The sequence below is a fragment of the Neomonachus schauinslandi genome, chromosome 13 (assembly GCF_002201575.2).
Source record: "Neomonachus schauinslandi chromosome 13, ASM220157v2, whole genome shotgun sequence".
Lineage (NCBI taxonomy): Eukaryota > Metazoa > Chordata > Mammalia > Carnivora > Phocidae > Neomonachus > Neomonachus schauinslandi.
In genome coordinates this window covers 25,039,624-25,056,648 of record NC_058415.1, presented here as the reverse complement: position 1 = coordinate 25,056,648, position 17,025 = coordinate 25,039,624, and the positions used below count along the sequence as shown (strand labels likewise).

General features: G+C 41.0%; 1 pseudogene; it reads right to left on the bottom strand.

Moving 5' to 3' along the window:
* Positions 1 to 3,596: 3,596 nt before the first annotated feature.
* LOC123326615 lies at positions 3,597 to 3,683 on the bottom strand (annotated as a pseudogene).
* Positions 3,684 to 17,025: the final 13,342 nt, after the last annotated feature.

Sequence of the window (17,025 nt, the reverse complement as noted above, 5' to 3'; positions counted from 1 at the left end):
GTGGCAGAGTTGGTTAAGTGACTGACTCTTAGTTTCAGCTCAGGTCTCCATCTTAGGGTCATGAGATTGAGCCCTGTGTGGGGCTCCATGCTCACAGTGGTGTCTGCTTAAGACTCTATTCTGCCCCAGACTGGTGATGTATATTAAAGAGGGCATGTTCTGCACGGAGCACTGGGTGTTATACACAAACAATGAATCATGGAACACTACATCAAAAACTAATGATGTAATGTACGGTGATTAACATAACAATAAAAGTTTTAAAAAGACTCTCTTCTGCCCCTCCCACCCATGCTCACGCGCTCTCTCTCTCAAATAAATGTTTAAAAAAAAAAAGTCAACTGTATGTTTGAAATTTTATAGTAAAAAATGAAAATAAAAAATCTTTAAAAGTAAAAATATAATCTTAGTGTAGAATTGTATGTAGTAATTGTATTAGTTTTCTATTGTATAACAAATTACCACAAATTTAGCATTTTAAAAAACTCATTCTTTTATCTCATAGTTTCCATGATCAGTCAAGGATTAACTAGGTCCTCCACTCAGGTTTACCAAGGCTGTAGGCCAGGTGTTGGCTAGGCTACATTCTCACCTGTAGGCTCAACTTAGGATGAATCCACTTCCAAGTTCACTCATGGAGGCTTTTGGCAAGATTCATCTCCTTGTGGCTATATGCCTGAGTACCTTGGCTTCTTACTAGTTTCAACTAGATAGTTGCCAGAGGCCATCCTCAGCTCCTAAAGGCCCCCCACAATTCCCTACCACATGGTCCTTTCCATAGGTAGTCTACAACATGGCCACTTCTTCAAGATCATCAGGAGGATTACTCTCTCTCATCTGCTCAGATGGAGTATTACAAAATGCAACCTAATCAAGGGAGTGACAGTTGGATCACCTTGTCATATTCCAATGTTTAGAAGCAAATCATACATTCCATACACTCAAGAGGAGGGGATTATACAAGAGCGGGACTCATTGGGGGCCACTTTAAGACACATTCTGTTCAAGATAAATAAAACCAGATGCCAGTTAAAGTGGTAAGGGCAGAGTTTTAATTAATAATATGCAATTGCAATAGGAAAGAGGGCCCAGCACGAACCGAACTCAACTTCAGTTTGAACAGACTGGCAGTTTTAAAGGGAGAATGAGGAAGTAAAGAGGTGGGCAAGCAGGAACTCAGGGTCGTGAAAAATTATAAAGGATGGTAGGTGTAGATGCAATTAGGCCAGCTGTGTCTATTAGCTGCTAAGTACTAAAGTTAGGATTCTGTCCTCCCAGAGAGACTGGGAGACAGAGGTCCTATCCTTCCTAGTGATTACATTTTAAAGGATTACATTTAAAGGACAGTATGGCTCTTAGGTCCTTGAGAAGGACACTCCCGGGTTGTAGGATATATGTATACATCTCAAAGGGACAGAGGGAGGATTCACAATTATAAGCCCTTTTTAGTAAATCTCCTAAGAAAAGAAGTCAGGGGTTAATACCAAATGCTGGCTAGAGCAAACAATAAATTCTTTTGGCACCTTGAACTTTGTCAGGCAGGCACTTTAGCACTTCATCCTAGGGATGTGGCTGTGAGCTATCAGAAGAGGGACAGCGGGGTGGACAAAATCATTTGTGTTGAGAGTCTGTAGTTTGTATCGGACAAGGTTGAGGCCTTGTTGAAAAGGGGGCTCGGAGAGCCAGCTGGAGTTAGATCAAGGAGAGACTCTTGGTCAGCTCCCCACATTACCATTTTACTCTGCCTTTTAATCTCCTTATCCACAGTGACATCTCCTCTTTCCTAGTAAGGCTTATTTTCTACTTCATCTCTTTTACCCATCTTCTTTCCTCTCACCGAGATTTATGTTTCTGCTCAGAAACAAACGAGACTGAAATAGAGTTGGCCGATTAAAACAGAAGTTAAAGAAACACAGCAGTGAGTGGAGAAGGCAGTTACATTTTATGCTGCATTTCTCCCCCTACCTGATGTTTTTCTTTTACATTTTTTAGAAATGTGATCTTTGAAATAATGAAAAGTTACTCTGATGGCACAGAGCATCAGAAGAGCTAAAAGGTATTTCTTTTTTAAAAGACCATAAAGAAGAACATACAATAAAAAAGAGTAGAGGGGAGCAAACCCAAGTGCTCAAAGCCCTAAGCAAATTAATCAGCTCCTCAAGTCCTCAGTGACATATGCTCAGTCCTTGAGAGATGTACACTCTAGAGCTTCAATAAAAAAAGTCTTATCTTAGTAAAAGGGATAGCAAAGTAATTTTTAAATTATCTATTTATTGGGCACAACAGGACCAAGGTCAAATTCACCAATTTCAGAATTAAATTTCTAAACAGTTAAGTGTGGGTTAACAGTCTAGTAAAATGAAACCTATATGTAACAGTAGATTCCTTCTCTGCCACAGTGGAGGCCACGGGAGATACAAGGTCAAGTGCAGCAATGAACATAGCTCTTGGTTTAGCCTGTTCCAAGTCAGAGCACTGCTCTAGGGACAGTAACTTGCATCTAGTGACTCAAACATTTGTTGACAATAATGATTATGGAATAAATATTTATATTCCCTAATAAAAAACTTGCTTGGGTATCTTAAGAGATTAAAAAGCACTCACATTTGCTATCCACTTAGATCTGCAGAGCAACTGTAATGACTTCTCTTTGGTACCACCTTTTACAGGAGAAGACACAAACCCAGAGGGTATGGGCTGGGGAGGGACAGAACCTCCTCTGTCTCCCTCTCCAGCTTCTAGTCCCTTTCCAGCATCCTATCTGCCTCCGAGCTCCTCATACACTATTCAATATTAATTTCAGTACTTTCTTGTCTCTTTAATTTTTGTACCTAGAAAGAAAGAGTCCATGAATGATTTCTAACAGCCACTAGGGTTTTAAAAGAATTCCAAGGTCACATCCCACTGGTAAGGAATTTAATTAGATGTCAAGAGAACCCCTAAGAGAGGCTCCTGGCTATAGCTGTGTGTGTGTACGTACATGTACATGTGTGGACATGTGTGCATGCGTGGGCACGTGTGTGAGCAAATACATTAAAGGAAGCCTAGGAGCTGCCTGATAGAGAAATATGAGTAACAAAGTTGATAAATCATGTCACACGTCAAAGCAACAGCAAATTTCTATCCCAAACTCTTCTGTTGTGTTCACCTGATGCCTGAATGTAAAATCTTCCTGGCTCACTTCTTCCCCATCAGCAAGGCCATTTATCTTTCATACCACAACCCAGAAAGGGCTCTTCTTTTGGAAACTGTAAATAGTCATTCATTATTGGTTTTATAGAAGGACTGTTACAACTAAACTCAACATATGATACTGTGAAGTTAATAAACATGATGTAGTTAAGAATTCATTTTGGTTAGCTTCTAGTCTAGCGTGGTCCAATAAAAATAAAATGTGAGCCACATGTGCTATCTTAAATTTTCTAGTAACCACATTTAAAAAGATAAAAAAGGGGGCACCTGGGTGGCTCAGTTGTTAAGCGTCTGCCTTCGGCTCAGGTCATGATCCCAGGGTCCTGGGATCGAGCCCCGCATCGGGCTCCCTGCTCTGTGTGAAGCCTACTTCTCCCTCTCCCACTCTCCCTGCTTGTGTTCCCTCTCTCGCTGTGTCTCTCTCTGTCAAATAGCAGTAATCGCGCCTCGGATAAACCTGATTGGCTACGATACTGCCACTGCGCAAAGCTCTCTCTCTGTCAAATAAATAAATAAAAATCTTTAAAAAAATAAAAATATAAAAGGAACAGATGAAATTCACTCTTAACCCAGTATCTCAAAAATGTGATTTTAAAGTATTAATATAAAAAGCTGTTAAGAGCTGTTATCTTACATTATGTTGGTGCAAAGTGTTGGAAACCCAGCATGTATTTTGCACCCATGGGCACATCTCAAATCAGACTAGCCACATTCCAAGTGCTCAGTACCCAAAGTGGTTACCACTTTGGAGAGCTCAGGTCTAGGCTCAGAATTAAGAAGAACTCATGGGGGAAGTATAATACTCAAACTCACTTCTCAGGTTTTAGAAGAAGCCAAGGAGTTGGGAGTCCATTTCCTGCTAACTACAGTAACATTTGCCTTGGTAGCAGTATTTCAAATCCCTCAAATATCTTAGATGCAGATGTAAGTATTCTCTGATCCATATACAGTAAGCAATAAAAGCTTAACAAAATAATCTTTTTCTGCACTGAGGCAAAGTCTCTGACTGTGGTCAGGGAACGATTTAATAAGGGCCGCAAGCTAAATGCATTTAGGAGCCAGGCCAGTCACATAAATGAGTGGGAACCAGCATGTGGTGTGTAAGACAACGGGGAGTGGTGACCATGGTGCCAAATTGGAAAGTGCCTGCTTTGTCTAAACACACTCGAATGTAAAACCTGTGCAAATACCAACCAGGTCAAACAGAACCCATCCGGGAACCAAATTTGGCCTGTGGGCTACTAGTTTGCAACACCTAATTCAATGGGACCAAAAAAGGGAGTATAATAAAGCAAAGGTTTGTTTTATTCTGAGTGGAGGAGTCTGTCTCCCTGGTTGCACTGCCAAAAACAATATTTTCTTCTCATCACGATAGAGGTTTCTCAAATGTAAACATGCCTCTCACTTAGAGTTGTCTGTTAGAAGTTCAGTCTTCTGGCATGTTCCAGAAATGGGAAAACTATCAGACATAAATTCTCCATAAGGAAGGCTCATTCGCGTGAAGTGGTATGATGTGTATGCACATATCCTTACTTGCTCTCCAGACGGTGTCATGAGGCCACTGTAGGAACATGAGCCTGACTTGGTCACCACTATGAAATCAAGAACAGCTTGAGTGCTGGAGGCTTGGCTCCTGTTATTTTGTCCCTGCTGACCAGCCAAGGAGCACTCACTTCATAGCTGTGCTATTCAAGGCAATGTGTCCTTTGCTTACCTCCAATCTTTGTCCCACTGGAAGCACACTTGTAAAGATAAGAAATGTTGAACCAAAAAAGCAAATTTTTAAGTGAGCTGTCTTAAAACAAAACCAAAAGAAATATTTTTAGTTCTGAAAAATATTGAGAATGCGTGATAAGGTATGCATTACCACAGTTACATCTGCATCTTAGAAGGATTACCAAGCAAGTAATCCAACACACTCCTCCTAAGAACAAAAATATATGACAGAAGTATCCTCAATAAGAGAACTTGATTCCCCATGGAAACCAATGAAAATGAAAACACAACTATTCAAAATCTTTGGGATGCAGCAAAGGCAGTCCTAAGAGGAAAGTATATAGCAATACAAGCCTTTCTCAAGAAACAAGAAAGGTCTCAAGTTCACAACCTAACCCTACACCTAAAGGAGCTGGAGAAAGAACAGCAAATAAAGCCGAAACCCAGCAGGAGAAGAGAAATCATAAAGATCAGAGCAGAAATCAATGAAATAGAAACTAAAAGAACAGTAGAACAGATCAACGAAACTAGGAGCTGGTTCTTTGGAAGAATTAACAAGATTGATAAACCCTGGCCAGACTTATCAAAAAGAAAAGAGAAATGACCCAAATCAACAAAATCATGAATGAAAGAGGAGAGATCACAACCAACACCAAAGAAATACAAACAATTATAAGAACATATTATGAGCAACTCTATGCCAGCAAATTAGATAACCTGGAAGAAATGGATGCATTCCTAGAGATGTATCAACTACCAAAACTGAACCAGGAAGAAATAGAAAACCTGAACAGACCTATAACCACTAAGGAAATTGAAGCAGTCATCAAAAATCTCCCAACAAACAAAAGCCCAGGGCCAAATGGCTTCCCAGGGGAATTCTACCAAACATTCCAAGAAGAATTAATACCTATTCTTCTGAAACTGTTCCAAAAAATAGAAATGGAAGGAAAACTTCCAAATTCATTTTATGAGGCCACCATTACCTTGATCCCCAAACCAGACAAAGACCCCATCAAAAAGGAGAACTACAGACCAATATTCCTGATGAACATGGATGCAAAAATTCTCACCAAAATACTAGCCAATAGGATCCAACAGTAGATTAAAAGGATTATTCACCACAACCAAGTGGGATTTATCCCTGGGCTGCAAGGTTGGTTCAACATCCGCAAATCAATCAATGTGATACAATACATTAACAAAAGAAAGAACAAGAATCATATGATCCTCTCAATAGATGCAGAAAAAGCTTTTGACAAAGTACAGCATCCTTTCTTGATCAAAACTCTTCAGACTATAGGCATAGAGGGTACATACCTCAATATCATAAAAGCCATCTATGAAAAACCTACAACAAATATCATTCTCAATGGGGAAAAACTGAGAGCTCTCCCCCTAAGGTCAGGAACGCGGCAGGGATGTCCACTATCACCACTGCTATTCAACATAGTATTGGAAGTCCTAGCCACAGCAATCAGACAACAAAAAGAAATCAAAGGCATCCAAATTGGCAAAGAAGTCAAACTCTCACTCTTTGCAGATGATATGATACTTTATGTGGAAAACCCCAAAGACTCCACCCCAAAACTGCTAGAACTCATACAGGAATTCAGTAAAGTGGCAGGATATAAAATCAATGCACAGAAGTCAGTGGCATTCCTATACACCAACAACAATACAGAAGAAAGAGAAATTAAGGAGTCGATCCCATTTACAATTGCACCCAAAACCATAAGATACCTAGGCATAAATCTAACCAAAGAGACAAAGGATCTGTACTCAGAAAACTATAAAATACTCATGAAAGACGTTGAGGAAGACACAAAGAAATGGAAAAACGTTCCATGCTCATGGATTGGAAGAAAAAATATGGTGAAGATGTCAATGCTACCTAGAGCAATCTACACATTCAATGCAATCCCCATCAAAATACCATCCACTTTTTTCAAAGAAATGGAACAAATCATCCTAAAATTTGTATGGAACCAGAAAAAACCTTGAATAGCCAGAGGAATGTTGAAAAAGAAAACAAAGCTGGCGGCATCACAATTCCAGACTTCCAGCTCTATTACAAAGCTGTCATCATCAAGACAGTATGGTACTGGCACAAAAACAGACACATAGATCAATGGAACAGAATAGAGAGCCCAGAAATGGACCCTCAACTCTATGGTCAACTCATCTTTGACAAAGCAGGAAAGAATGTCCAATGGAACAAAGACAGTCTCTTCAACAAATGGTGTTGGGAAAATTGGAGAGCCACGTGCAGAAGAATGAAACTGGACCATTTCCTCACACCACACACAAAAATAGACTCCAAATGGTTGAAAAACCTAAATGGGAGACAGGAGTCCATCAAAATCCTAAAGGAGAACACAGGCAGCAACCTCTTTGACCTCAGGCACAGCAACTTCTTCCTAGAAACATCACCAAACGCAAGGGAAGCAAGGGCAAAAATGAACTCCTGGGACTTCATCAAGATAAAAACCTTTTGCACAGCAAAGGAAACAGTCAACAAAACCAAAAGACAACCGACAGAATGGGAGAAGATATTTGCAAATGACATATCAGATAAAGGGCTAGTATCCAAAATCTGTAAAGAACTTATCAAACTCAACACCAAAAGAACAAAGAATCCAATCAAGAAATGGGCAGAAGACATGAACAGACATTTTTCCAAAGAAGACATCCAAATGGCCAACAGACACATGAAAAAGTGCTCAACATTGCTCGGCATCAGGGAAATCCAAATCAAAACTTTAGTGAGATACCACCTCACACCAGTCAGACTGGCTAAAATTAACAAGCCAGGAAATGACAGATGTTGGCGGGGATGCGGAGAAAGGGGAACCCTCCTACCCTGTTGGTGGGAATGCAAGTTGGTGCAGCCACTCTGGAAAACAGTATGGAGGTTCCTCAAAAAGTTGAAAATAGAGCTACCATACGATCCAACAATAGCACTCCTGGGTATTTACCCCAAAGATACAAATGTAGAGATCTGAAGGGGTATGTGCACCCCGATGTTTATAGCAGCAACGTCCACACTAGCCAAACTGTGGAAAGAATCAAGATGTCCATCGACAGATGAATGGATAAAGAAGATGTGGTATATATATACACAATGGAATATTATGCAGCCATCAAAAGGAATGAGATCTTGCCATTTGCAACGACGTGGATGGAACTGGAGTGTATCATGCTGAGCAAAATAAGTCAATCAGAGAAAGACATGTATCATATGACCTCACTGATATGAGGAATTCTTAATCACAGGAAACAAACTGAGGGTTGCTGGAGTGGGGAGTGGGGTGGGAGGGATGGGGTGACTGGGTGATAGACACTGGGGAGGGTATGTGCTCCGGTAAGTGCTGTGAATTGTGCAAGACTGTTGAATCTCAGATCTGTACCTCTGAAACAAATAATGCAATATATTTTAAGAAAAAAAAAAGAAGAAGGTAGCGGGAGGGGAAGAATGAAGCGGGGGAAATCGGAGGGGTAGACGAACCATGAGAGATGATGGACTCTGAAAAACAAACTGAGGGTTCTAGAGGGGAGGGGGGTGGGAGGATGGGTTAGCCTGGTGGTGGGTATTGAGGAGGGCACATTCTGCATGGAGCACTGGGTGTTATGCACAAACAATGAATCATGGAACACTATATCTAAAACTAATGATGTAATGTATGGTGATTAACATAACAATAAAAAATTTTTAAAAAAGAGAGAGAACTTGATTCCCTTTTAAAACTCACAGTACCATTCTCTCTCTGAATATTCATGAGATCACTCCTTTTCATGCAGTGACTCTAATTTGGGTCCTGTCATCCTAGCAAAGAGAGCACCTTCCTAATTTTCTTATATTAGAAGGAAATAGGTTGGATATCATTAGGCTCACTCTTTTTAGGGAGTGTATTAATCTGTTTGGGTGGCCATAAAATGCCAGAGACTGGGTGGCTTAAACAACAGAAAGGTATTTTCTCACAGGTCTAGAGACTAGAAATCCATGATCAAGCTGCTGGCCGGCTTTTTTCCTTGACTTGCAGAAGGCCATCTCCTTGGGCTTCTTCCCACAGGTGTCCCTCTGTGCACACATGCCCCTAGTTCTTTTCCTCTTCTTATAAGGATATTAATTGTGTTTGATTAGGGTCCACCCTAACAGCCACATTTTACTTTAGTCACGTCTTTGAAGGCCTTATTGCCAAACACTGTTACTTTCTGAGGTATTAAGGGTTGGGCTTCAACCTATGAATTTTGGAAGACGCAATTAGATCTTTTTTTTTTTTAATTTATTTGAGAGAGGAAGGTGGGAGGGAGAAGGAGTCGGAAGAATCTTCAGCAGACCCTGCACTGAGTGCAGAGCCTGATGCAGGGATCCATCCCATGACCCGGAGATCATGACCTGATCCAAAACCAAAAGTAGGATGTTCAACCAACTGAACCACTCAGGCCCCCCAGAAGTGGTAAAATAAATAGCTTGATAATAAAAATAGCTAACAAAGAAAGACAAATACCATATGATTTCACTCATATGTGGAATTTAAGAAACAAAACAGAGGAACATAGGGGAAGGGGGAAAAAAGAGAGCGGGAAACAAACCATAAGAGACTTTTAACTACAGAGAACAAACTGAGGATTGATGGAGGGAGGTGGGTAGGGAAAGGGCTAAATGGATGATGGGCATTAAGGAGGGCACTTGTTCTGTTCAGCACTGGGTGTTATATGCAAGTGATGAATCACTAACTTGTACTCCTGAAACCAACATTACACTATATGTTAACTAACTAGAATTTAAATTAAATTTGAAAAAAAAAATAAAAAGAAAAGAAAAAGAATGTTGATTTATACTTGTTCAAACCTTGAGTAGAGAGGGTGCTTGGTGGCTCAGTCAGTTAAGTGTCTGCCTTTGGCTCAGGTCATGATCCCAGAGTCCTGGGATCAAGCCCCACATCCATCTCCCTGCTCGGCGGGAGTCTGCTTCTCTCTCTGCCCTTCCCCCTACTCACGTTTCTTTTCTCTCTCTCTCTCAAATAAATAAATAAAATCTTAAAAAAAAAAACTTGAGTAGATAAAAAAATTTAATGAAGTTTGCTGTCATAGATGGGATAAGAGCAAAGGGATCTAGCTAAGCTTTAAGCCAAAAAAAAAAAAAAAAAGTTAACATTCCTTGAGCAATTTTTACATGCTAGCAGCTTTAATAAGCACATTACATGTTTTAATTCATTCCATCCTCATAACAACCAGATAAGCTAGACACTTTTGTAATCCTCATTCTGCAGGTGCAAAGATTAGGTACAAAGCCCAAGCACTTAGCTACTTTATAACTTGAGAGATTAAGAATGGAAGTGTTGATGGAAATGTTTTTTTTTAGCAGAGAATCTGCTATCCCAAATTGGTTAACAGTTGTCCAATATTCTATCTGTTATGGACTAAATTACATTCCCCCAAATTCATATGTTGAATACCTCATCCTGCAACGTGACTATATTTGGAGAAAAGGCCTTTAAAGAGGCAATTAAGGTTAAATGAAGTTAGAAGAATGAGGCCCTAATCCAATAGGAGTAGTGCCCTTATAAGAAGAAGCAGAGACACCAGGGATGCGCACACAGAAGAGCTCATGTGAGGACACCGCGAGAAGGCGGCCATCTGCAAGCCAAAGAGAGAGGCCTCAGGAGAACCCAAATCTGCCAACACCTTGATCTCGGACTCCCAGCCTCCAGAACTGTGAGAAAACGCATTTCTGTTGTTTCAGCCACCTCGTCTCTGGTATTTTCAAACTCATACACTGTCTAATCCCTTCATCAAGAGCAGGCACAGAGAGAATCTGTGATTATCACAGATAACCGATAAGATGCTGATCACAAGAGATTGTCAAGTAAGTAAAAAGTCTCAGGAAGTGGGTTTCTCAGGGCACTAGATCCTGGAGGCTAAACATTTTACAATGTCCCTGGGCTCTGCTTTTTGTCCTCAGGTACAGATGTGGGTTCTAGTTTCTGCATCTGGATTAAGAACTAGGAGAAGCTGATTTGTAAACATAATGAAAACAGAAGCACACAGATCAGGAGTATAAGATAAAAGGAAGATAATACATAAAATATGGGGAGTGAAGATAAAAGGGCAATGGCAAAATAAGAATCAAGCTTCTCAGGCTTGGTAGGACCCCACCAGGCTTGGTAAGGACCGCACCTCACGGGAGCCCTATGCCTGACCTCCAGGTGCTTCTCTCGACTGACCCACTCAGTTGGGGACTTTGGGGCCCAAGGGAAGACATGCTGAGGTCAACTGCATCTGATCTCACCCAACATAATGGCCTCACTTCAGTCCTTCACTGATTAAATTGGACATTTACTTTAAAACATTAAAGGCCATTGGGTATGTTCACCGCCCCCGCCCCCAAATTGAACTGGGTATGTTTGTGTGTGTCTTAAATAACAAGGCTCACAATTGTTCCAAAGCAAAATGCAATGTTTGAAAAACAAAACAAAAATACAAAGTTGCACAACCTGACATAATAAAAAAATATGATATACATTGTCATCTATAAATCTCTAATATCTTGGATCTGGGGGGCAATTTTTATCGAGAGGATCTGGTATTTTTTTTAAACAGTCTAGTACCCTGACTTCCACTGAAGGAGTAAATAAATTAGAAAAAGTCCGAGCAGAGAGATAATAAATAAGAGAGCATTGATTCAATGCATTTATTCAGCAAAATTTGTTAGCAGCTTGGTTTGTGCCTGTGTGCTGGCCATCCTGAGCTGAATAACCCAGTTGAATGGAAAATAGAGAAAAACCAAACAGAAAAGAAAGAAAATGAGCTCCTAAGGTATGGGAGCAAGGACAACAAGTCTTAGGAATAATAGAAGTAGCTTGACATTGAGGTACTTGCTGTTTAACTGCACAAATTAACAGAGAGCGAGAGAGCAGACAGCTGGGCTTGCAGAACACAGAGGACAACATGAAATATTTAGGAAGAAAATTTAATCCAGACAAAGGGGAAAATGGTCTGGGACACACCTAACCCTCCAGGCTTGAGAACTTTACCAGTTTGGGGGAGAAAAAAGGATTGGTGTGCCTACATAGTTTTTCATGAAGTTAATTGCCTAGGACTTCAATGGTGAGTTCTAAAGGTTTCTTTTGGCTGCTTTGTAAATCTCTGTTGTGTTTTGAGCAAAGCGATAATTTGCTTTCATTTGAGATTTTCTCATGACCCCAGAGAACACTGGATTGCTTGTTACAGAAATATGTAAATCCAGGCACGTCTAACCAACTTGCACACCTCCAGGATGTGCATGCACGTAGGGACTGGCCACTGACTAGGTAGTATTAGGTGTGCGTGCAATGAAAATATGAACTGTAAGAGCACATGCATTGTGTCATGTGGACAGAAATAATAATGTTTTGAATGGTGCTGACAAGTCATGAGTCACTGAGTACACCCGGGAAGATAATAACTTTCTGGAGGCAAAAAATCCCTCGGGGGGAACAAGGTACTTCTGCGTTCGCCTTGCTGATTTGTTCACTCGAAAGGCAGGCACATTATCCCACCCAGGGGTCGGGCAGCTGTGCATGCCTCACTCTACCTTCCGAGGAGGCAGCAAATGACCACGAGGCTGATTGACATCAGGCACTGGTCAAGAAAACAAGTTGTGGGGCCTTTGGGACCAGCCCTCTGTCGGCTCCATTCCCGCAAAGCTCATGTCTGGCATGCACAGCACAACCCTGACAAAGTTATGGCTCTGGGGAAGGCCCTGAAGTCAAAATAGGCAGAACGTCTCCAACTGACCTGCAGGAAAAAATAGAACAGACCAGGGGTACAATAGGAGCCTGATATCTGTCTCTAGAACAAGTTTGTTGTATTTGTAGAAAGACAAAAAGGATAATTATGTAATCAACTCTCCCTAAATGAGTGTTGTGTTTGGTTAGTTGATTTGGGTTTTTCATTTTTTGTTTTTTGGTTTTTTTTAAGATTTATTTATTTATTTTAAGAGAGAGAGCATGGCCAGTGGGGGGAGGGGCAAAGGGAGAGAGAGAGAGAGAAAATCCTCAAGCAGACTCCCTACTGAGCGCGGAGCCCCACCGGGTGGGGGGCATTGTGGCTTGATCCTAGGACCCAAGATCATGACCTGAGCCGAAATCAAGAGCTGGCCACTTAACCCACTGAGCCACCCTGGGTGGGTTTTTTTTGGACCTAACAAAAGATATATCATATTTTCATGGCTAAGAGCAGCACTAAAGTGAGCAGGGAAGGGGCGCCTGGGTGGCTCAGTCATTAAGCGTCTGCCTTCAGCTCAGGTCATGATCCTAGGGTCCTGTGATCGATCCCTGCATCAGGCTTCCTGCTCAGTGGGGAGTCTGCTTCTCCCTCTGACCCTCCCCCCTCTCATTCTCTCTCTCTCTCAAATAAATAAATAAATCTTTAAAAAAAAAATGAAGTGAGCAGGGAAGACAAGTAGAGTGTGAAAGAACCTGTCTACTGCAGCCCTCCTCACCACCGAGACTCACAGTTGTAAACCAAGAACACTCAACTTTTCATAAAGAATCCGTTGGGCCAGTGGACTGGGGCTCCAACTGCCACATACATTGAATTCTCTGCATTTAAGAGAAAGGGGTTGTGTGGGCTGAGAAATGGCACTGTGGGGTGTGAGAAAACAGCCTGAGGGGCCCTGAGAGAGGGAAGCTCTGAGTCTGAAAGAGGCTCAGGAAAGAGGGAGGCTTGCTGAAGCTTGGAAAGGAGGAAAAAATTCAGTGCTATAACACAGTAGGAAGTCAAGAGGTGGAGTTTGACGAGTTTGACGTGGCCAGTTCCTTAGCTCGGACAGAGGACTGCCCACAGAACAACCAAGGTGTCTTTCATCAAGAACAGCTTCATTATGATGTGTCTACTCAGTCTGAGAATTTTTTACCAGTTAAAATTAAAATTGGTTAAATTTAAAAATTTTGCTCTATAAAAGATAAGGCCAAGAGAACAAGAAGACAAGACACAGAATGAGAGAAAATATTTGCAGAAGACACATCTAATGAACGACTGTTATCCAAAATAAACAAAGAGCTCTTAAAATACATCAATAAGAAGGGGCACCTGGGTGGCTCAGTTGGTTAAGCAACTGCCTTCGGCTCAGGTCATGATCCTGGAGTCCCTGGATCGAGTCCCGCATCGGGCTCCCTGCTCGGCAGGGAGTCTGCTTCTCCCTCTGACCCTCCTCCCTCTCATGCTCTCTGTCTCTCATTCTCTCTCTCTCAAATAAATAAATAAAATCTTTAAAAAAAAAAAAAAAACACATCAATAAGAAAACAAACAACCTAATTTAAAAATGGGCCAACGAGGGGCACCTGGGTGGTACAGTCAGTTAAGCGTCTAACTCTTGTTTTTTTCTCAGGTCATGATTTCAGGGTCGTGAGACCGAGCCTGGCATTGGGCTTCACACTCAGCGAGGAGTCTGCTTAAGACTTTCTTCCTTCTCCCTCTCTCTCTGCCACCCTCCCACACTTTCTCTTTTTCTCTCTCTCTCAAATAAATAAATAAATCTTTAAGAAAAAAAAATGGGCCAACGACCTTAACAGACCTCATCAAATAAGACATAGAGATGGCGGGCGCCTGGGTGGCTCAGTTGGTTAAGCGACTGCCTTTGGCTCAGGTCATGATCCTGGAGTCCCGGGATCGAGTCCCGCATCGGGCTCCCTGCTCGGCAGGGAGTCTGCTTCTCCCTCTGACCCTATTCCCTCTCATGCTCTCTGTCTCTCATTCTCTCTCTCTCAAATAAATAAATAAAATCTTTAAAAAAAAAAAAAAGACATAGAGATGGCAAATAAACATATGAAAAGATGCCCAACATCACATGTCATTAGGGAACTACCAAACAACAATGAGATAGCACTACACAGCTATTACAGTGGCCAAAATCCAGAACACTGACAACACCAAGGGCTGGTGAGGATGGGGAGCAACAGGACCTCTCATTCATTGCTGGTGGAAATGCAAAGTGGTAAGCCACTTTGGAAGAGTTTGTCAGTTTCTCACAAAACTAAACACACTCTTTTTTTTTTTTTTAAGATTTTCTTTATGTATTTGACAGAGAAAGAGAGACAACGAGAGACGGAACACAAGCAGGGGGAGTGGGAGAGGGTGAAGCAGGCTTCCCCTGGAGCAGAGAGACCGATGTGGGGCTCGATCCCAGAACTCTGGGATCATGACCTGAGCCGAAGGCAGACGCTTAACGACTGAGCCACCCAGTGCCCAAAACTAAACACACTCTTAACATATGATCTAGTAATCACGCTCCCTAATTACCAAAAGGAGTTGAAAACTTATCTCCACACAAAAACCTGCGCATGGACGTTTATAGCAGCTTTATTTACAATTGCCCAAACTTGGGAGCAACCAAGATGTCCTTCAGTAAGTGAATTTACAAATAAACCATGGTACATTCAGACAATGGACTATTATTCAGCATTAAAAAGGTATGACCTATCAAGCCATGAAAAGATGTGGAGGAAACTTAATGCCTATTACTAAGTAACAGAAGCCAATCGGAAAAGGTTACATGCTGAATGATTCCAACTATATGACATTCTGGAAAAGGCAAAACTATAGAGATAGGGAGTTATAACTATAAAACTATAATTATAGGGTTAGGGAGTGGGAGGGGGAATGAATAGGTGGAGCACAGAGGATTTTTAGGGCAGTGAAATTTTCCATAGGATACTATAATGATGGATACATGTCATTATACATTTGCCCAAACCCATTGAATGTACATCACCAAGAGTGAACCCTAGTGTAAACCATGGATTTGGGGTAATTATGGTGTGCCAATTAGCTTCATCAATTGTAAAAAAAAAAAATGTACTACTCTGGTGGGGGATGCTGATGTTAGGTAAGGCTATGCATGTGTGGGTGCAGGGATGTACAAAAAAATCTCTGTACCTTCACCTCAATTTTGCTGTAAATCTAAAAAGTGCTTAAAAATAGTCTTTTTTTTTTAAGTAATAACTGTCTAAATGAAATGTGGTTTCCTAGATTGTATCCTGGGACAGAAAAAGAACATTAAGGAAAAAAACTGGTGAAATCCAAATAAAGTCTGGACTTTAGTTAATAGTAATGTACCAATGTTGGTTTCCTAGTTTTGTCATATGTACCATGGTAATAAGATGTTAACAGTAGAAGAGGCTGAGTAAAGGACATTCAGGATCTCTCTGTACCATCCTTGGAACTTTACTATAAATCTAAAATTATTCCAAAATTATAAGCTTATTTTTAAGAATTAATACATGGTACTTTTGTGGCTAAATCCCAAGGTTATCTGAAAAAAATCCAAATTCATTTATAGCTTCCCAGTTCTTACCTTCAATATTTAAGAGTTCTGGAATATCTGTACTAGACAGACAAAAACAATCATTTATTATAAGAATCTTAATATCTTCTGGCAAATTTCTCACCTCTACTCCCACCAAAATTCTAGAATCCTGCAGTAGACTGCAAAAATGGCCACAATTCCTCACTCCTCCCTGTTTCCACAGCTCTTGGCAAGGTGACATAGCAGCTCCTGCCACCAAAAATCTGTTGCTCTACCCTGTGAATCCAGCCTGGGATCTTATGTCTTCCAATGAATATGATGTAAGTGATGAGCAATTTCTGAGCCCTACCTCAAGAATTCTTGATGTTTCCACTGTCAGTATCTGAATTCTGCTACCACCATATGAACAAGCCCAAGCCCACCTACTGAAAGATTGGGATGAGCCACACAGCTGGGCCCTCCCTCAAATAGCCAGCCCCCAGCCAATCCAGCTGTTGGCCACAGACATGTGAGTGAGCCCAGCCAAGACCAGAGAACCACCCAGCTGATCATAATCCAAGCTGCCACCCTGCAGATTCATGAACAATGATCCATGATTGTTATTTTAACCCACTCAGTTGTGTTTCACAGCTACAGCTTACTCATACAACTTCACATATATTAGAATGGCTACTATTTTGAAAGAAAAGGAAAAAAGAAAGAAAAAGAAAGAAAGAAAGAAAAGAAAGAAAGAAGGAAGGAAGGAAGGGAGAGAGAAAGAAAGAAAAGAAAGAAAAGAAAGAAAGAAAGAAAGAAAGAAAGAAAGAAAGAAAGAAAGAAAGAAA